A 22,599-nucleotide genomic window follows, 5' to 3' on the forward strand; every position below is an offset into this window, starting at 1 on the left:
GATTTTGCAACTGAGTGGCTTGCTCGGCCATTTCAGAGAGCAATTAAGAATCAACCACATTGCTGTGGGTCTGGAGTCACATATTGGGCAGACCGTGTAAGGACAGCAGGTTTCCTTCCCTAAAGGGCATTAGTAAACCAGATGGATTTTCACGACAATCCGGTAGTTTCATGGCCACCATTATTGATACTAGGATTTTAATTCCAGATTTTTATTTAATCAATTGAATTTAAATTCACCAGCTGCCTGGTGGGATTTGAACTCATATTCCTAGATTTTTAGTTTAGTAACAGAACCACGATGCCACCGTACCCTTTCAACATGGTTACCAGTTTACAGGGAATAAAGTTAGAATTAATTAGTTGAATTGAACGTGGTGACCTATGTGCAGGGAATAAAGTTGGAGTTAATTGTTAAATTGACCATGGTAAACAGTATACAGGGAATACATTTTAAGATAACTGTTAAATTGAACGTGTTAACCAGTATACAGGAAACAATTTTCCAGACATTTGTTAAACTGAACATGGTAACCAGTATACGGGGGTTAAATTTCCAGGTAATTGTTCAATTGACCATGATGACGAGTATACAGGAAAGAAAGTTACAATTAATTAGTTAAATGGAACATGGTAACCAGTATACAGGGAATAAAGTTACAGCTAATTGTTATATTGAATATGGCAACCAGTACGCAGAAAATAAAATAACAGTTAATTGTTAATTTGAACATTGTAAAAAGTATACTGGCAATAAAGTTGCACTTAATTGATAAATTGAACATGGTCACCAGTATACTGGGAAAAAAGTTGCAATTAATCAGTTAAATTCAACATGGTAAGCAGTGGACAGGACATAAAGTTACAGTTAATTAGTTAAATTGAACATGGTAACCAGGATACACGGAAAAATGTTACAGATATTTTTTAAATTGAACATAGTAACCAGTTTACAGGGAATAACGTTACAGGTATTTGTTCAATTGACATGGCAACCAATATACAGAGAATAAAGTTCGAGCTAATTGTTAAATTGATCATGGCAATCAGTATACAGGGAATAAATTGACAGTTAATTGTTAAATTGAACATAGTAACCAGTATACAAGGAATAAAGTTACAGTTAATTAGTTAAATTGAACATAGTAACCAGTATACAAGGAATAAAGTTACAATTAATTACTTGAATTGGAAATGGTAACCATTATACAGGTAACAAAAGTTACAGTTAATTGTTAAATTGAACATGGTAACCAGTATACACGGAAAAATGTTACGGTAAATTTTTTAATTGAACATGGTAACCAGCATGTTGGGAATAAAGTTACAGTTAATTAGTTAAATTGGACATGTTAACCAGTATACAGAGAATAAAGTTACAGTTAATTGTTAAATTGAACATAGTAACCAGTATACAAGGAATAAAGTTACAGTTAATTAGTTAAATTGAACATATTAACCAGTATAGAGGGAATAAAGTTACAATTAATTGCTTGAATTGGAAATGGTAACCATTATACAGGTAACAAAAGTTACAGTTAATTGTTAAATTGAACACGGTAACCAGTATACACGGAAAAATGTTACAGTAAATTTTTTAATTGAACATGGTAACCAGCATGCTGGGAATAAAGTTACAGTTAATTAGTTAAATTGGACATGTTAACTAGTACACAGAGAATAAAGTTACAGTTAATTGTTAAATTGAACATAGTAACCAGTATACAAGGAATAAAGTTACAGTTAATTGTTAAATTGATCATGGCAACAAGTATACGGGGAATAAAGTTATAGTTAATTAGTTGAATTGAACATGGTAACCAGTATACAAGGAATAAAGTTACAGTTAATTGTTAAATTGAACATAGTAACCAGTATACAAGGAATAAAGTTCGAGCTAATTGTTAAATTGATCAGGGCAATCAGTTTACAGGGAATAAAGCTACAGTTAATTGGTTGAATTGGACATGTTAACCAGTATACAGGGAGTAAATTTACAGGATTTTTTTGAATTGAACATGATAACCGGAATATAGGTAAAAAAGTTATAGTTAATTATTAAATTGAACATGGTAACCTGTATACAGAGAATAAAGTTACAATTAGTTCTTAAATTCAACAAGGTTACCTGTATACAGGGAATAAAGTTAAAAATAATGGTTAAATTGGGCACGGTGACCAGTATACAGGGAATAAAGACACAGTTAATTGTTAAATTGAACATGGTAACCAGTATACAGGGAATAACGTTACAGTCATTTGTTCAATTGTGATGGCAACCGGTATTGAGGGAATAAAGTTCTCGTTAATTGTTAAATTGATCATGGCAATCAGTATAGAGGGAATAAAGTTAAAGTTAATTAGTTGAATTGGACATGGTAACCATTATACAGGGAACGAAGTTAGAGTTAATTATTGGAATTTAAAATGGTAACTAGTATACAATGGACAACGTTACAGTAAAATTAGTTAATTTGGACATGGTAACCAGTATACAGGGAATCAATTTACAATTAATTGTTAAATTGGACCTGGTAACCAATATACTGGGAATAATGTTACAGTTAATTGTTAAATTGAACATGGTAGCAAGTATACAAGGAATAATGTTACAGATAATTAGTTGAATTGAACACGGTAACCAGTATACAGGGATGTGGCTAGTGGAGTCCCGCAGGGATCTGTCTTGGGGGCCTCAATTTTTCAAAATAGTTATTAACGACTTAGATGAAGGCATAGAAAGTCTCATATGTAAGTTTGCCGATGGCACAAAGATTGGTGGCATTGTAAGCAGTGCAGATGAAAACATAAAATTAAAAAGCGAATTTGATAGATTAGGTGAATGGGCAAAACTGCGGCAAATGGAATTCAATGTAGACAATTGTGAGGTCATCCACTTTGGATCAAAAAAGGATGGAACAGAGTAGTTTCTAAATGGTAAAAAGTTAAAAACAGTGGATGTCCAAAGAGACCTAGGGGTTCAGGTACATAGATCATTGAAGTGTCATGAACAGGTACAGAAAATAATCAATATGGCTAATGAAATGCGCGCCTTTATATCTAAAGGACGAAAGTACAAGGGGGCAGAAGTTATGCTGCAGCTATACAAAACCATGGTTAGACTGCACCTGTGAGTAGTTCTGGGCATCGCACCTTCAGAAGGACATATTAGCCTTGGAGGGAGTGCAGCATAGGTTTACTATAATGATACCCGGATTTCAAGGGTTGAATTACGAGAATAGATTACACAAATTGGGGTTGTATTCGCTGGAGTCTAGATGGTTAAGGGATAATCTGATCGAAGTTTATAAGATATTAAGGGGAACGGATAGGGTGGATAGAGAGAAACTATTTCCGCTTGTCGGGGATTCTAGGAGTCGGGAGCACAGTCTAAAAATTCGAGCCAGAAATTTTAGGAGCGAGATTAGAAACATTTCTACACACAGACGTGATAGAAGTTTGGAACTCACTTCCACAAATGGCAATTGATACTGGCTCAATTGCGAAATTATATCTGAGATTGATAGCTTTTTGGCAATGAAAGGTATTAAGGGATATGGGCCAAAGGCAGGTGTATGGAGTTAGATCACAGATCAGCCATGATCTTCTCAAACGGCGGAGCAGGCACGAGGGGCTGAATGGCCTACTCCTGTTCCTGTGTTCCTATGATATTATTTATATGGAATTCTGACAGGTATTTGATAAGTTTCCACACAAGAGACTGTTGGCAAAAATTAAAGCGCATGGAACTTGAGGCAAAGTATTGACATGGGTAGAGAATTGGTTCGGAGATAGGAGACAGAGAGTAGGGATAATGGGTACATACTCCAATTGGCAGCATGGGACTAGTGGTGTCCCCCAGGGATCTGTAACTGGGGTCTCAGCTTGTCACCATATTTATCAATGTTTTAGATGAAGGAACAGACAGTCGTATATCCAAGTTTGCTGATGACACTAAGTTAGGTGGTACAGTAAGTAGTGTGGATGAAAGTGGAAAGTTGCAAAGGGACATTAATAGATTAAGTGAGTGGGCAAAACTATGGCAGATGGAGTTCAATGTTGGGTAATCCTCGTTGGAACTATGGTCAGGATATTTTCCAAATGGTAAGAAGCTAGGAACTGTGGAGAAGCAGAGAGAATTAACGGTTCATTTACATAAATCAGTAAAAGCTAACGGACGGGTCCAAAAATAATTTAAAAGGCTAACGGAATGTTAGCCTTTATCTCAGGGGGCTGGAATATAAAGAAGTGGTGGAAGTTATGTTCCAGTTATCTAAACCTCTGGTTCGACTGTGTCTGGAGTAACTGCGTTCAGTTTTGGACACTGCACCTAAGGAAAGATAGATTGGCCTTGGAGGGTGTGCAGAGCATATTCACCAGAATGTTACTGGGGCGAGAAAGGTTAAATTATGAGGACAGGCTGCAGAGATTGGGCTTATATTCCCTCGTGTATAGAAGATTGAGGGGCGGTCTGAGCGAGCTGTTTAACATGTTTAAATAATTCGATAGAATAGAGAGAGAGAATCAATTTCCTCTGGAGAATGAAGAACGAGGGGAACACAACCTTAAAATTAGAACCATGCCATTCAGGTTCGAAATCAGGAAGCACTTTTTTACACAAAGGGCAGTAGAAGTCTGGAACTCTGTCCCCCAAAAGGCTGTGGATGCTGGGGGTCAATTGAAGCTTTCAAGACTGAGATCGATAGATTTTTGTTGGGTGAGGGTATCGAGGGATAGGGAGCAAAGACGGGTAAATGGATTTGAGGTACAGATCATCGATGATCTAATTGAAGGGCGGAACAGGTTCAAGGGGCTGAATGGCCTCCTCCTGTTCCCAATGGAAATGTTGAAAATATGCTTTGTTGAGGCTGTGACGTCTGGGTCAACCCCTGTCCAAACAAGGCAGGCCACATTTGGGAGTTTAATCACTTTGAAATGAACATTTTTCTTTTGTGACTTGTGCAACTTCGATCATTTGAATAGTTATGAAAGAGAATGAACGCAGTCATTCTAACTTCTGGCTGACAACCAAAGCAGAGGTTCCTGTAGTGTAGTGGTTATGACGTTTGTTTCACACGTGAAAGCAAAAACATGATGTTGGGGCAAATTTATTTTTTCTCTGTGAAATAGCCGGTCCTGTTAAATTTCAGGAGCATTGAACATTTTAAACCGAGCCCTTCAGAATACAGTGTGCAAAATGAGAAGGGTTAAAAAGATCATCGCACAAAAGAAATTATTAAAGTTTTCCAACTTCCCTCAGTCGCCTTTCATTCTGCAACATAACGTTATCAGTTAATTAATGGTGATTAAAACAATCATTGTTTTTTTTTTCCCACAGACTTTGAGTCAGTTCATGCGACCAATATAACAAGTGATCAAAAGTTGCTTCCCTGACCGGGAATCGAACCCGGGCCGCGGCGGTGAGAGCGCCGAATCCTAACCACTAGACCACCAGGGAGGTCTGGTGGCTAGGATTCGGCGCTCTCACGGTCTGGTGGTTGGTTTATCAGATATAATATGGATTTCCCTTTCTCTGTGATTCAGCTTTTAATTCTTTTTAGCTCATGATTGCGGATATTCCCGTCATTAAATAGGAATAAAGTACAATAGGCTCAGGAAAACCCGGGGAGGTGGCAACCCGCTCACCGAGCCTTTCCAGCAGCACTTATCTCACCAAGCACTGGAGTGAGTGAAACTTTCTCCGGTTTGGTTGGGGGGGGGCGGTTCGCAATGTGGAAAAGGTGGCGAATGAGTGAGTCATTTATCAGTCAGGATGGCCGAGCGGTCTAAGGCGCTGCGTTTAGGTCGCAGTCTCCTTTGGAGGCGTGAGTTCGAATCCCACTTCTGACATCGTTTATTTTGACTCCGATTTTATTTGTTGCTTGAGCTGCAGTTGATTTTTCGGCCCAGTTGATTTGCTCTTCCCGCAACAACCAACCCGGTCTCCATCCACGGCACGTTTTGACGCCCACCGGCTCATCCCGAAACCGAGCTTTAAACCAAAATATGCTGGAAAGACAAGGCGGTCATTCACCAAATATGGAGAGAATGGACACTTGGGGAAATGTGCCAAAGGAACAGGAGAAGGCCATTCAGCCCCTCGTGCCTGCTCCGCCATTTGATAAGATCATGGCTGATCTGTGACCCTTCCCCAGTGTCAGGGAGAGAAGCGTCTAATTCCCTCATTTATTTATTGGAGGAAACATACACATACACACTTATTAATTCAAAATCAGCCTGCAGCTCCACACGCACAGAGATAAACACCGGGAAATAGGCAAACCGGTTTCTCAGAGAATTGCCTGTACCTCCACGGTCGAATGTAAGGGCTTTTGTTGTTCGCTTTCGTTCCACACCTTGGAATTCAGGAGAATCTGGTACATGATTTGTCGGACAAGGCACGGGCGCGATGGCCCGAATTGCCTGCTTCTGAGCTGCATCCTTCTACGATTCTAAACTCAGCCCCTGGTGTGTTGACCTTTTTGCAAGGAGGTTGGAATATAAGAATAAGGAAGTCTTGCTGCAATTAAATAGGGCTTTGGTGAGAACACACCTGGAGTACTTTGTTGTCGTCGACTTGGATTTTAGCAAGGCTTTTGACAAGGTCCCAACTAACAGACCAGTCAAAAAAGACGTGCTTGCAACGGAGAGGGTACAGAGGAGATTTACGAGGAGGTTGCCAGGGCTGGAGAATTTTGGCTGTGAGGAAAGATTGGATAGACTGGGGTTGTTTTCTTTGGAACAGAGGAGGCTGAGGGGTAATTTAATTGAGGAGTACAAAATTATGAAGGGCCGAGATAGAGTGGATGGGAAGTACCTATTTACCTTATCAGGGAGATCAATAACCAGGGGGCATAGATTTAAAGTGATTGATAGAAGGATTAGAGGGGAGCTGAGGAGAAGTCTTTTCACCCAGAGAGTGGTGGGGGTCTGGAACTCACTTCCTGAAAGGGTGGTAGATGCAGAATCCCTCGTTACATTTAAAAAATATTTAGCTATACACCTGCAGTGGTGTAACCTCCAAAACCACGAACCGAGTGCTGGAAAATGGGATTGGACTCGATGGCTCATTTACGGCCGGCGCGAACGCGATGGTCCGAATGGCCTCCTTCTGTGCCGCAAATTTGCGATGATTCTACAAAATTGACAATGCTTTTTATGAGATTAAATTCCCTGACTGTGCATCGCATCGGGGCCACGGCGGTGAAAGCGCCAAATCCAAAGCACTGGACCACCAGAGAATGCATATAAGGTTTCTAAATATATCTGGGAGTTTGTATTTGGTCCAAATAATATTTCTGGTTTGGTGACTCTGTTAGTTGCAAATGTATTCCATGTATCTGTCGTATATATTTATTAATTAATTTATTTATTTATTTTTTATTCGTTCACGGGATGTGGGCGTCGCTGGCAAGGCCGGCATTTATTGCCCATCCTTAATTGCCCTCGAGAAGGTGGTGGTGAGCCGCCTTCTTAAACCGCTGCAGTCCGTGTGGTGAAGGTTCTCCCACAGTGCTGTTAGGAAGGGAGTTCCAGGATTTTGACCCAGCGACAATGAAGGAACGGCGATATATTTCCAAGTCGGGATGGTGTGTGACTTGGAGGGGAACGTGCAGGTGGTGTTGTTCCCATGCGCCTGCTGCCCTTGTCCTTCTAGGTGGTAGAGGTCGCGGGTTTGGGAGGTGCTGTCGAAGAAGCCTTGGCGAGTTGCTGCAGTGCATCCTGTGGATGGTGCACACTGCAGCCACAGTGCGCCGGTGGTGAAGGGAGTGAATGTTTAGGGTGGTGGATGGGGTGCCAATCAAGCGGGCTGCTTTATCTTGGATGGTGTCGAGCTTCTTGAGTGTTGTTGGAGCTGCACTCATCCAGGCAAGTGGAGAGTATTCCATCACACTCCTGACTTGTGCCTTGTAGATGGTGGAAAGGCTTTGGGGAGTCAGGAGGTGAGTCACTCGCCGCAGAATACCCAGCCTCTGACCTGCTCTCGTAGCCACAGTATTTATATGGCTGGTCCAGTTAAGTTTCTGGTCAATGATGACCCCCAGGATGTTGATAGTGGGGGATTCGGCGATGGTAATGCCGTTGAATGTCAAGGGGAGGTGTTTGGACTCTCTCTTGTTGGAGATGGTCATTGCCTGGCACTTATCTGGCGCGAATGTTACTTGCCACTTATCAGCCCAAGCCTGGATGTTGTCCAGATCTTGCTGCATGCAGGCTCGGATTGCTTCATTATCTGAGGGGTTGCGAATGGAACTGAACACTGTGCAGTCATCAGCGAACATCCCCATTTCTGACCTTATGATGGAGGGAAGGTCATTGATGAAGCAGCTGAAGATGGTTGGGCCTAGGACACTGCCCCGAGGAACTCCTGCAGCAATGCCTTGGGGCTTGGATGATTGGCCTCCAACAACCACTACCATCTTCCTTGGGTGTATATATTGTAAAGCTAATTTTGGCGCTGATAAGAGTCCATATAATTCCGCAATTAATGTTTTATTTGCGTTTTCACAATAACAAGTCTGTCTCACTGGTTCCCCAGTGTCAGGGAAGGAAGTGTCTGATGCCCTCTTTTATTTAATGTTACAAACAGAAGACACACACTCGTATTCGTTCAACATCAACCTGCAGGTGGACACACACACAGAGATAAACACAGCTAATGATATGGATGTCATGTTGGGATTGCTGCACATGCATACCCAAGGGCGAGTTTACTGCAATGACAGACAAGAGTGCTACATTCGCTCACGCCCGGCTAGCTCAGTCGGTAGAGCATGAGCCTCTTACTCTCAGGGTCGTGGGTTCTCTTTTAAACTTTTTATGTTGCTTTTAGGAGCGAACCCCAGCTCTGACGCACCCCGACCTCCCGTGCAGTGTCACCGCGCACATTGTGGCCGCGCCCGGGCTGATTTATCTCTCTCACACCCGGGACCGCTGAGTCTGCTGTACCGTGATCACCAACTCACCCAGTTTGTGAATTTAAACCGGAACAGGTGCCTCGCAAAGGGCAAGAGAAGTCGGGAAGGCTGCAACCTCTGATAAAATTTCATTCCCATTAGAGGTTTGTGCATCTGAATCCCTGACACTTTCTGCATCTTTTTAAAGTTTTGACATTCACTGTACAGGACGCGGCACCAAGAGGCTCGTCTCTTACACTCACAGTGATGCGAAGGGCCGTTTTCACTCGTAAAACAGCTATTGTGATATTGTGATATTGGCTTCGACTCCCTTAACAGTGGAAAGAGTTTGTCTAACTACCTTTCAAAATCCACAAAAATCTTCCATATTCCAAGGAATACAAGTATGTAACCGCTCCTCATAATTTAACCCTTCGAGCCCTGCTGACATTCTGGTAAATCTGGGCTGCGCTCCTTCCAAGGCCAATATGCCCTTTTAGAGTAAAAGGGAATAAAACTTGAAATGAGCGTCACTGAGGATCAGTTTTCTCTCACTCAAAGTTATCTGTTTAGTGAAGTTAAAGATGCCGCTTTTCAATAATAAGGAAGCAGCCACTGTCGCCCTTTTTGGCAGGGGAAACAAACTCCTCCATGGAGGTTAATGGAGAGCAAGTTTCAATATAATATTTCCACTCGGGAACCTTTCACGTGTAAAACAAACGCGATAACCGCTACACTACGGAAACCACTAGTGTCTCATTAAAAACAATGGGGAACTGACTGAGTCTCCTGTCTCTGTTCTGACTTGGAATGCGTTGCTTCTCCGTCCAGCAACACTTAATATGTTACAACACAGAAGGAGTTCATTCGGCCCATCGTACCTGTGCTAGCTCTTTGAAAGAGCTATCCAAGATGTCTCACCACCCATAAGCTCTTTCCTCATAAGCCCTGCAATTTTTTTTCCTTTTCAAGTATTTATCCAATCCCCTTTTGAAAGTTACTATTGAATCTGCTTCCACCGGCCTTTCAGGCAGCGCATTCCAGATCATAACAACTCGCTGTGTAAATTATGTTCCCTCATGTCGCCTCTGGCGCTTTTGCCAATTACCTGAAATCTGTGTCCTCTGGTTACCGACCCTTCTGCCACTGAAAACAGTTTCTCCTTATTTGCTCTATCAAAACCTTTCATGATTTTGAACACTTCTATCAAATCTCCCCTTAACCTTCTCTGCTCTAAGGGGATAATTCCAGCTTCTCCATTCTCACCACATAACTGAAGTCCCTCATCCCTGTTATCATTCTAGTAAATCTCCTTTGCACCCCCTCCAAGGCCTTGACATCTTTCCTAAAGTGCGTTGCCCAGAATTGAACACAATATTCCAGCTGCAGACTAACCAGTGTTTTATAAACGTTAAGCATAACTTTGTTAAATAAGAACATTAGAAATAGGAGCAAGAGTAGGCCAATCGGCCCCTCGAGCCTGCTCCGCCATTCAATAATATCATGGCTGATCTGATCCTAATCTCAAATTTAAATTCATGTCCAATTTCCTGCCCGCTCCCCGTAACCCCTAATTCCCTTTACTTCAAGGAAACTGTCTATTTCTGTTTTAAATTTATTTAATGATATAGCTTCCACAGCTTCCTGGGGCAGCAAATCCCACAGACCTACTACCCTCTGAGTGAAGAAGTTTCTCCTCATCTCAGTTTTGAAAAAGCAGCCACTTATTCTAAGATTATGCCCCCTAGTTCTAGTTTCCCCCATCCTTGTGAACATCCTTACCGCATCCACCCGATCAAGCCCCTTCACAATCTTATATGTTTCAATAAGATCACCTCTCATTCTTCTGAACTCCAATGCTTTTGTACTCTGTGCCTCTATTAATAAAGTCAATTTCACCAGGCTAACTATGTCCTCCTGAAGTCTGATACTATACACCATATTGTTTACTATATTCCCGAGTTTCGTGTCATCTGCAAACTTTGAAATTATACCCTGTGTACCCAAGTCCAGGATATTAATGTATGTATCAAAAATGAAAACATTTTGCAGTGCGACTTGTGTGATTTTAAGCCGTGTTTACAAAACATCTTCTCATAATTTAACGCATTGCACCCTGGTAACAATCTGGTGAATCTGTGCTGCACTCCTTCCAAGGCCAATATATCCTTTCAGATTAAACGGGTACAAACTTGAAATAAGCGTCACTGTGGATCAGTTTTCGCTCACTCAAAGTTATCTGTTGAGTGAAATATAAGAAAGCGCTTTTAAAGAATAAGGAAGCAGCCACTATCGCCCCTTTTGACAGGCCGATTTTGTGGGCACTTTATCAAACGCCTTTTGAAAGGCCATATACACAACATCAACCACATTGCCCTCATCAAACCTCTCTGTTAACTCAGCACAAAACTCAATCACGATTTGCCTTTAACAAATCCACAGTGGCTTTCTATTATCAATCCACACTTGTCCAAATGACTATTAATTTTGTCCCAGATTATCATTTCTAAATGCTTCCCACCTCCATGGTTAAACTGACTGGCCTGTAGTTGCTGGGTTTATCCTTACACCCTTTTTTGAACAAGGGTGGAACATCTGCAATTCTCCAGTTCTCTGGCACCAAACCCTGTATCTAAGGAGGATTGAAAGATTATGGCCAGCACCTCTGCAATTTACACCCTTACTTCCCTCAGCAACCTCGGATGCATCCCATTCAGACCGGGTGACTTCTCTACTTTAAGTACAGCCAGCCTTTCTAGTATCTCCTCTTTATCAATTTTCACCCCATCCAGTATCTCAACTACTTCCCCTTTTACTGTGATTTAAGTAGCATTTCCTTCCCCAGTAAAGATAGATGCAAAATACTCATTTAGTACCTCAGCCATGCCCTATGCCTTCATGCGCAGATCTCCTTTTTGGTCCCGAATCGGTCTTACCCCTCCTCTTACTACCCGTTTACTATTTATATGCCTATAGAAGACTTTTAATGACTTGATGAGGGGATCGAGTGTAATGTATCCAAGTTTGCTGATGATACAAAGGTGGATGGAGAACTAAGATGTGAGGACACAAAGATTCTGCAAAGGGATATAGACAGTTTAAATGAGTGGGCAAGAAGGTGGCAGATGCAGTATAATGTGGGAAAATGTGAGGTTATTCACGTTGGTAGGAAGAACAGAAAAACAGATTATTTTTGAAATGGTGAGAAACTATTAAATGTTGATGTCCAGAGAAACTTGGGTGTCCTGGACACCTGAACTCCAGGTTGTGCTAACCTAGTATCAGCATCCAAAACCTGATGACAGAGAAAGGCTAAATAAGCACTAAGACATGAAACAATCCTTAGTGGTTTCTGAGAGTCAGCAAAGTGGGATGGTTTACGACCATGAGTTAAGATCACTGGTGCTTAGGTACAGAACAATGCAGCCGAATCGTATAAAGATAGGGCATGCTCCCTTCTCAAATGTTAGAGCTCTCAATAGGGGACAGTCAGAAGCCCATTGCCACAGGCAGTCCGCAAAGGTCAGGTCTGATATACCTGGATTCGCAGATAGGTCAGGTTGTGTTGATTGCTTGTCATTAATGTAATCTGTAGACAGTTGTATTATAATAATAATACTGTTGAATGTAATGTTGAAGACAGCTGTAGTGCAACTCTGTTGTAAGTCAATCTATTAAACTTGCTATTTTGTAACGCTCTGGCTAAAATCAAGTGGAAGTTATTGTTGATGGATGAACAACCCATAGTTGCCACAGTAACGGGAGAAATCCGCGAACAAACATTCACTTCATATATAAACATCACACCCATAGTTTATATTTTCACACGTTCTTTTTTGCAGTTCTAACCAAAGTCCAAACATCGAAAGTCCACGTGTTTTTCAGAAGTTTCCCGTCCTGTTATGTATCTTGAGCAGTTTCCCACATCCTTTTCCTGTGATGTGATAATTCTGGGTGCAGGATGAATGTAATTGGATTTGCTGCAGTCCGCTGACAGCAGGCGATGGAAGCGAGCGCCATGCTGCCCCTGACAGGTGAAGGAGACTTCTGATGCTGCCTGACATCCGGTGGGAGTGGGCGGGGATTTGAAAGCCAACCCATTCCACCAATCTCAGAGCTATAAAGCGGTGCTTGACAAACATTGATTGAAACAAACACCCATTGTTGCAGCCAGGCCTCGTGGCGCAATGGTAGCGCGTCTGACTCCAGATCAGAAGGTTGCGTGTTCAAATCACGTCGGGGTCACAGTTTTTTCCCTTCGAGCTTGTTTGGACAATTCCGCAATTAATGTTTTCTTTGTGTCTTCACAATTCACAGAACCCTGCTCTAAAATCTGCCTCTGGTTCACCAGTGTCAGGGAGGGAAGCACCTGTTGCCCTCATTTATTTAATGTAACAAACAGAAGACAAACACACGTCTTCGTTCAAAAACCACCCTGCAGGTGGACACATAGTGAGATAAACACAGGGCAGAGATGCAGACAGCATCCGGAAACATCTGGAAATAGACAAAAGAAATAGATTGAGCGCTTTGTTAACAGAAAATTGTCTGAACCTCCACGGTCAATGAAAGGGCTTTTGTTGGTCGATTTCCCATTGCACCTTATAATTCAGGAGAACTTGGTAGATGATTGGTTCGGTTCCCTTGTCCCCCATCAGCGGAAATGATTTGTCGTTCCCACTCTACTAACTCCTTTCAAAAGCCACTCTGTCCAAAGCCCACACATCCTTCCAGATTAAAAGGGAATAAAGTCGAAGTGAGCGTCACTGTGGATCAGTTTTCTCTCACTCAACGTGATCTGTTCAATGAAGTAAAAGATGCTGCTGACAAAGAAAAAGGGAACAGCCACTATCTCCCCTTTTGGCAGGAGCAAAAAATCAAACTGGATGTTGATGGAAACCAAGTTCCAACAGAATGTTTCTGCTTAGGATTGAACTAGGGACTTTTCGCGTGTAAAGTAAACGTGATAATCGCTGCAATAAAGAAACTAATCGAATGACAATCAACACAATCGGCAAATGAATGGTGTCCTCTCTCTGCTCGTACTTGGACCGTGTTGTTTCAAGGACAGCAAGAGACACAGACAGTGGCTGCCCCCCCCCCCCCACCTTTTCTTTAAAAACTCTTCATTTTACATCAATAAACAGATACGTTTGAGCAAGAGAATGTGGAAAACTATACAGACCACATTAATGTAGAAATACGTGAATCGTTACTTGACCATAAAAGAGAAAAGCATGATGGGTATTTGATCAATGTTAACTCCTTAACTCCCATACATAGGGTAGTTACAATTTCACACACACACACATTAATGTGGTCTTTATAGTTTTCCACAAGAGAACTGATCCACAGTGACTCTCATTGCAAGAGCATCAGATCTCAGGGTAGTGGGTTTGAGCCCCACGTTGGGCGAGTACCGTTTTAAACTTTTATGCTGCTTCCACCGGTGAGCCCCAGCTGTGACACTTCCCCCCGCCCCCCACTACTCCGTATCACCCCGCACCATGGGGCCGCGCCCGGGCTGAATTTCTCCATTTAGCTTTCCGCCCCTGTCGTAGCATGAAATGGTCCTTACCAAAGTCACAAATGATATCCTATGGGACTTCCACCATGATAAACTATCCCTCCTCATCCTTCTCAAATACAATATCTCACCGTGCTGTTATGCTGTTAGACTAGTTTCCTCTCTCTGCTCTGATTTGGAATGTGTTGCTTTTCCGTCTGACAACACTTAGTATCGCATCATGTTAGTCCACAAGTCGAGATCATTCGGCCCATCGTGCCTGTGCCGGGTCAAGCACACGTATTCGTTCAAAATTCGTTCAGAGATAGATTGAGTGCTTTTTTATCAGAAAATTGCCTGAACCCCGACAGTCTACAGCTTTCCTCCTCGCTAGCAACCACACGGTCGATTTTTGTGTCACCCGCAAATTTCTTAATCTTGGCCCCTACGTTAAAGTTCAAATCGTTAATGTATACCACAAAAAGCAAAGGACGAAGTACCGAGCCCTGCGGCACCCCACTGGAAACAGCATCCAGCCGCAAAAACACCGGTCAACCATTACCCTTTGCTTCCTGGCACTGAGCCAATTTTGGATCCACCAAGACACATTCCCTTGGATCACATGGGCCTTTACTTTTTTGACCAATTTGCCATGTGGGAACTTTTCAAAAGCCTTGCTAAAATCCAAGTAGACTACATCAATTACGCTACCCTCATAGATCCTTCTTGTCACCTCCTCGAAAAATTCAATCAGGTCAGTGAGACACGACCTCCCCTGAACGCTCAGAATACATTTTTTTTCTTCGTTCATGGGATATGGGCGTCGCTGGCGAGGCCGGCATTTATTGCCCATCCATCATCGCCCTTGAGAAGGTGGTGGTGAGCCGTCTTCTTGAGCCTCTGCAGTCAGTGTGGTGAAGGTTCTCCCACAGTGCTGCTTAGCAACAGACAAAGCACCGGTGGGCGCGCCGGTTGCAGGAGAGCTGGTTGGCGGTGGTATCGATGCTGTGAGCGAGACCAGACCGTTTCCACGTTTCCACAAACAATGTCCCATCCTTTGTTTCTGGAAAAGTAACACTGATAGTTGTCAATTGTATTTCTGTGGCTGCAACATGTAACTTTGGCTAGGTGACACGCTGCTTTAGTGTATCTTGCAAGAACAAAACCAGCGGGCGGTCTCTGTGGCGCAATCGGTTAGCGCATTCGGCTATTAACCAAAAAGTTGGTGATTTGAGCCCACCCAGGAACGGAAATTGCACCTTTTTCTTCCCACTTTCCGATACATTGCCTCATTCTGATAGCCCTGAAGCCGGTACCAGGTTTTAATTCCTGATCAGCAGTAACTGGGAACACTTTAAATGGCTCCGATCTCCTAATCTCATTTCAATTTTTCTAATGTGTGATTTGTCTGCAAGAAAACACTCTGTGAACAATGTCATCTGAGCATGCCTGATTCGCCATAATTTACACTGCCGTCGGATATCAGGCACATGAAAAAAAAACAGTGAAATGTTTGTGTGGGCGCGATGCTCTGAGATTCCCTGCCTGACCATCACCACCGATCCTTCTCTGCAGCCTTCCGAAATACAGCGCAGTAAATGTATCCCTGGGAAATCAGCTCCTGGACAGTAATACGGAAGTTAGTTTGGCTGAGGGGGTTTGCTCCTCGCACGGAGCATCAAATGTCAGGTTTCCGTAGTGTAGTGGTTATCACGTTCGCCTAACACGCGAAAAGTCCCCGGTTCGAAACCGGGCGGAAACATTTTGAAACCTTGTCCCCATTAAAAATGATTAAATATTAAACGATTCACATTGCTGAATAATGTGAACAAAGTCCATTTCTGCCAGCCCTGTTGTTGCAGTCCGCTGAGAGCAGGCGATTGGGGGTGAAGGCTGCTTCCAATACTGTCTCATTCCCGGTGGGATCTGGCGGAGATTTGACAAGCCCTATCCATTCAACCAATACATGAAACGGTGTTTGAGAAACATTTATACATATAATAACATCCAGGATCCTGTCTTCAGAGTACGTGGCGCAAAGTTCTGACTCCAGATCAAAAGGCTGCGTGTTCACATCACATCAGGGTCACTGTTTCTTTCACCGCTCACATGAGACTGGATAATTCCAGAATGAAGGTTTTAATTGCTTTTTCACAAAAAAAACAGAAGTTCGGTCTAAACCCTGACTCAGTATCTACCCAGTGGCAGGGAGGGGAGCGCCTGATACCCTCATTTGTTTCATGCAACAAACTGACATGATTCAAAATCGACCTGCAGATGGACACACACAGAAAAATGACAACAACAGAAACAGACAGCAAGTACTATATATATATAGTGCAGTTAACGTGGTCAGACGGTTTAAGCTCGGTGAACTTTCTTCAGCTTTCTGAAATGTACTTGTCCATCCTTCATAGGTCACGGGAAATATATTTTTTGCCTTTCGAAAAAAGACGCGAAAAGCAGAGACATGTTTTGTTTTCAACACGGCTGGTGAAATGGCCGGACTATCATAAATTAGGAGTCGCCTGTGAAACATTTGAAGGCGACTACCTAAAAATCACTTAGTGCAAATTTAAAATCACGGTTACTATTTATTTAGGTCTGAAAGAAATAACAATAAACGTGTCAGTCAGCGCCCGCGGTGAGACGGTGATGAACTTGTTTGCTTCGAAGTTCACCGCTGTACTAAAGTTGACGCCGTTTAAAAGATGCGAACCCACTCAATGTAAAGGATGAACTCATAACCAACAGGTCCCGTCAACGTCAAACACCTCCTTTCTTGTTCAATAGAGGAAGCAGAGGCGTGTACATCATCAGACGCCAGCAACTTTAAGAAATGGAACAGATAAAGGCACAGATGCAAGTTCCAAATCTTTTCAATGCAAAGTTATTTCACTTCACTTAAAGTGCCGTGAGGCTGAAAACGGGTCCCAGATGATTTGCGTTCACTCGTGACTTGTTTTCCAGTGTTTGTCCGTCAGGATTGCAATTCAATTTGTATTGGATATTGAAGATATTTCAACATGATTGCACAACATACCACGTGTAAAGCAACCATCTTGATAACTTCAATCATCACACACTCTACATCGACGCTGCAGAGACCCCAGCACCCCTTTCAATATTGTATTTCTTAACTCACAGTTTTCAAAAGGGAATTGGATAAACGCTTGGATGGAAACATTTTCAGGGCGAAATGGGAAACAGCAGGCGAATGGAACGAACTGGACAGCTCTTTCAGAGAGCTGGCACAGGCACGATGGGCCGAATGGCATCCGAATAGCGCTTTCTTATTCTATGATTCTATAAATAGATCAATTTCCGCCTTTCACTGAGCCTCCCTAAATGGAGCGCAGTAATCGTGTCCCTGTGAAATGAGCTCCTGAACAGTAATACGGAAATTAGCGTGACTGAACGGTTTGAAACTCTGGTCAGGCTCCGAACAGGAAATTTCCTCTCTAGGTTTGATTAGTTTATCAATTATCTCCCCCCCTTTCGATCTTAAATGTATTTTCATATTTTGTTGATCTCTTCTTCTACTGTCATGCCCACAATACTAGTCTCCCTGGTAAATACAGTTCTGGTCACCCTATTATGGAAAGGATATTATTAAACTAGAAAGAGTGCAGAAAACATTTACTAGGATGCTACCGGGACTTGATGGTTTGACTTATAGGGAAAGGTTAGACAGACTGGGACTTTTTTCCCTGGAGAGTAGGAGGTTAAGGGGTGATTTTATAGAAGTCTATAAAATAAAGAGGGGCAGAGATAAGGTAGATCGTCAAAATCTTTTCCCAAAGGTAGGGGAGTCTATAACGAGGGGTCATAGATTTAAGGTGAGAGGGGAGAGATACAAAAGGGTCCAGAGGGGCAGTTTTTTCACTCAAAGGGTGGTGAGTGTCTGGAACGAGCTGCCAGAGTCAGTCGTAGAGGCGGGTACAATTTTATCTTTTAAAAAGCAGTTGGACAGTTACATGGGTAAGATGGGTATAGAGGGATATGGGCCAAGTGCAGGCAATTGGGACTAGCTTAGTGGTATAAACTGGGCGACATGGATATGTTGGGCCGAAGGGCCTGTTTTCATGTTGTAACTTCTATGATTCTATGATTCTATCAAATACCGAAGCAAAGTGATTATTTAATATTTCTGCCATTTCGCTGTCATTGCCTGTGAGTTTGTCATGTGTATCCCTTCGTGGCCCGATTCCTATCCTTGGCTGTTGATGTGTCTGGAATACTCTGCTTTTTTTGATATTCCTTTTTGCCTTTCGAATAGTTCTTTAGACTTCCCCTCTCTCCTTTTTTGTCCAGTGTGGGCCTTTTTATTTAGTTTCAAATTTGCACTTATTTCTTTATTCATCCCTGGTGTGTCATTTCTGGATAGTTTGTTTTTAGTGGGATATATTTCTCCTGGACTCCATTGATCACCGTTTTAAATGTTTCCCACTGCTGTTCTATTTCTTTGTCCAGGTCATTAATATGTCAACCATTTCATCGTTCGAATCTTCTCAAGTCACATTTCCATGACAAAGCCAGTTGCTTTTGTGGGAGGAGCAAATCAACTTGGTAGAAAAATCAGCTGCAGCCCAATCCACAAAAAAAATATTTCCACGGAGAAGTAAAAAATGTCAGAAGTGGGATTCGAACCCACGCCTCCAGAAAAAACTGCAACCTGAACGCAGCGCCTTAGACCGCTCGGCCATCCTGACTACCGGGCTGTGATTTCATTCTGCATAATTTCTGCACTTTAAAGAAAAGGGGGAGCAGCCACTGTCGGTATCTCGTGTTGCACTTGAAACAACACATTCCAAGTCCGAGCAGAGAGAGGACACCATTCATTAGCTCAATTTGTTGAGTGCAACGCTATCGTTTTCCGTGGTGTAGCGGTTATCACGTTTGCTTTATACGCAAAAAGTCCCCGGTTTGATCCCGGGCGGAATCATTATGTTGGAACTTGGTCTCCATAAACATCCAGATCGATTTTCTTCTCCTGCCATGAAGGGAGACAGTGGCTGCTCCCTTATTCTTTGTCAGCTGCATCTTTGACTTCATTAAACAGATAATTTTGAGTGAGAGAAAGCTGATCCACAGTGACGCTCTTTTCAAGTTTTATTCCCTTTTAATCTGGAAGGATATATTTTCTTTGGACAGAGTGGCTTTTGAAAGGAGTTAGTGGGGTGGGAACGACAACCCTTTTCCGCTGGTGGGGGACAGGGGAATACGAACCAACCATCCACCAAGTTCTCCCGAATTCTCCGGTTCAATGGGAAACCGACCAACAAAAGCCCTTTCATTGACCGTGGAGGTTCAGACAATTTTCTGAGAACAAAGCGTTCAATCAATTTCTTTTGTCTATTTCCCGATGTTTCCGGATACTGTCTGCATCTCTGCCCTGTTTTTATCTCACTATGTGTCCACCTGCAGGGTGGTTTTTGAACGAAGACGTGTGTTTGTCATCTGTTTGTTACATTAATTAAATGAGGACATCAGGTGCTTCCCTCCCTGACACTGGGGAACCAGAGGCAGACTTTAGCGCAGGGTCCTGTTAATTGTGAAGACGCAAATAAAACATTAATTGCGGGATTATACAAACCAGCTCTGAGGGAAAAACACTATGCCTCCAACGTGATTTAAACAGGCAACCTTCTGACCTGCAGTCAGACGCGCTACCGTTGCGCAAAGAGGACAGACTGATACAATGGTTGTTTGTTTATATCAATGTTTATCAAGCACCGCTTTATTCATCCGATATTGGTGGAATGGGTTGGCTTTCAAATCCCCGCCCACTCCCACCGGATGTCAGGCGGCATCAGAAGTCGCCTTCACCTGTCAGGGGCATCATGGCGCTCGCTTCCATCGCCTGCTGTCAGCGGACTGCAGCAAATCCAATTACATTCATCCTGCGCCCAGAATTATCACATCACAGGAAAAGGATGTGGGAAACTGCTCAAGCTACATAACAGGAGGGGAAACTTCTGTGAAACACTTAGACTTTTGGAGTTTCGACTTCGATTAGAACTGCAAAAAAGAACGTGAGAAAATATAAACTATGGGTGTGATGTTTATACATAAAGTGAATGTTTGTTCGCGGATTTCTCCCGTTACTGTGGCAACTATGGGTTGTTAATCCATCAACAATAACTTCCGCTTGATTTTAGCCCGAGTGGTTACAAAATAGCAAGTTTAATAGATTGACTTACAACAGAGTTGCACTACAGCTGTCTTCAACATTACATTCAACAGTATTATTATTATAATACAACTGTTTACAGATTACATTAATGGCAAGCAATCAACACAACCTGACCTGTCTGCGAATCCTGGAATATCGGACCTGACCTTTGCGCACTGCCTGTGGCAATGGACTTCTGACTGACCCCTATTGAGAGCTCTAACATTTGAGAAGGGAGCGTGTCCTATCTTTATACGATTCGGCTGCATTGTTCTGTACGTAAGCACCACTGATCTTAACTCATGGTCGTAAACCATCCCACTTTGCTGACTCTCAGAAACCACCAAGGATTGTTTCATGTCTCCGTGTTTATTTAGCCTTTCTCCGTCATCTGGTTTTGGATGCTTATACTAGGTTAGCACAACCTGGAGTTCAGGTGTCCAGGACACCCAAGTTTCTCTGGACATTAACATTTAATATTTTCTCACAATTTGAAAAATATTCTGTTTTTCTGTTCTTCCAAACAAAGTGAATAACCTCACATTATACTCCATCTGCCACCTTCTTGCCCACACACTTAACCTGTCTATATCCCTTTACAGACTCTTTGTGTCCTCTTCACAGCTTACTTTTCCACCTAGTTTTGTTTCGTCAGCAAACTTGGATACATTACACTCGATCCCTTCAACAAGTCATTAAAAGTCTTCTATAGGCATATAAATAGTAAACGGGTAGTAAGAGGAGTGGTAAGAACGATTTGGGACCAAAGATGAGATCTACGCATGAAGGCAGAGGGCATGGCTGAGGTAGTAAATGAGTATTTTGCACCTGTCTTTACCAAGGAAGAAAATGCTGCCGAAATCACAGTAAAAGGAGAGGTAGTTGAGATACTGGATGGGGTGAAAATTGATAAAGAGTAGATACTAGAAAGGCTGGCTGTACTTAAAGTAGAGAAGTCACCTGGACGGAATGGGATGCATCTTAGGTTGCTGAGGGAAGTAAGGGTGTGAATTGCAAGGTGCTGGCCATAATCTTTCAATCCTCCTTCGATACAGGGTTTGGTGTCAGAGAACTGGAGAATTCGAGATGTTACACCCTTGTTCAAAAAGGGTGTAAGGATAAACCCAGCAACGACAGGCCAGTCAGTTTAACTTCAGTGGTGGGAAGCTTTTAGAAATGATAATCCGGGACAAAATTAATGGTCATTTGGACAAGTGTGGATTGATAATAGAAAGCCACTGTGGATTTGTTAAAGGCAAATCATGATTGAGTTTTGTGATGAGTTAACAGAGAGGGCCGATGAGGGCAATGTGGTTGATGTTGTGTATATGGCCATTCAAAAGGCGTTTGATAAAGTGCCACAAAGTAGGCTTGTCAAAAGGGGCGATAGTGGCTGCTTCCTTATTCTTTAAAAGCGCTTTCTGTTATTTCACTCAACAGATAACTTTGAGTGAGCGAATAGTGATCCACAGTGACGCTTATTTCAAGTTTATACCCTTTGAATCTGAAATGATAGATTGGCCTTGGAAGGAGTGCAGCACAGATTCACCAGATTGTAACCAGGGTGCAATGCGTTAAATTATGAGAAGATGTTACATAAACTAGGCTGAAAATCACACAAGTCACACTGCAAAAAGTTTTCATTTTTGCTTCATACATTAATGACCTGGACTTGGGTATACAGGGTATAATTTCAAAGTTTGCAGATGAAATGAAACTCGGGAATGTAGTAAACAATGTGGTGGATAGTATCAGACTTCAGGAGGACATAGACAGCATGGTGAAATGGACTTTATTAATAGAGGCATCGATAAAAAAGCAACAAAGTTATTGCTAAACGTTTATAAAACACTGGTTAGGCTGCAGCTGGAGTATTGTGTTCAATTCTGGGCAACACAATTTAGGAAAGATGTCAAGGCCTTGGAGAGGGTGCAGAGGACATTTACTAGAATGGTAACAGAGATGAGGGACTTCAGTTATGTGGCGAGAATGGAGAAGCTGGGATTATCCCCTGACAGCAGA

At 42.5% G+C, this 22,599-nt stretch overlaps 5 non-coding genes and 1 pseudogene across 5 annotated transcripts; 3 read left to right on the plus strand and 3 right to left on the minus strand.

The window, feature by feature from the left end:
• Nucleotides 1-22,599, minus strand: part of LOC137314528 (zinc finger protein 585A-like) — a 915,457-nt pseudogene that overhangs the window by 204,704 nt on the left and 688,154 nt on the right.
• trnae-cuc (transfer RNA glutamic acid (anticodon CUC)) lies at nucleotides 5,386-5,457 on the minus strand. Its single transcript has one exon. It is a non-coding gene; the product is annotated as a tRNA-Glu (tRNA).
• Nucleotides 5,767-5,849, plus strand: trnal-uag (transfer RNA leucine (anticodon UAG)). The gene has a single exon. It is a non-coding gene; the product is annotated as a tRNA-Leu (tRNA).
• trnaw-cca (transfer RNA tryptophan (anticodon CCA)) lies at nucleotides 13,070-13,141 on the plus strand. The gene has a single exon. It is a non-coding gene; the product is annotated as a tRNA-Trp (tRNA).
• On the plus strand, nucleotides 16,092-16,164 carry trnav-aac (transfer RNA valine (anticodon AAC)). The gene has a single exon. It is a non-coding gene; the product is annotated as a tRNA-Val (tRNA).
• Nucleotides 19,032-19,114, minus strand: trnal-cag (transfer RNA leucine (anticodon CAG)). The gene has a single exon. It is a non-coding gene; the product is annotated as a tRNA-Leu (tRNA).

The sequence above is a fragment of the Heptranchias perlo genome, unplaced genomic scaffold (genome assembly GCF_035084215.1).
Source record: "Heptranchias perlo isolate sHepPer1 unplaced genomic scaffold, sHepPer1.hap1 HAP1_SCAFFOLD_52, whole genome shotgun sequence".
NCBI lineage: Eukaryota > Metazoa > Chordata > Chondrichthyes > Hexanchiformes > Hexanchidae > Heptranchias > Heptranchias perlo.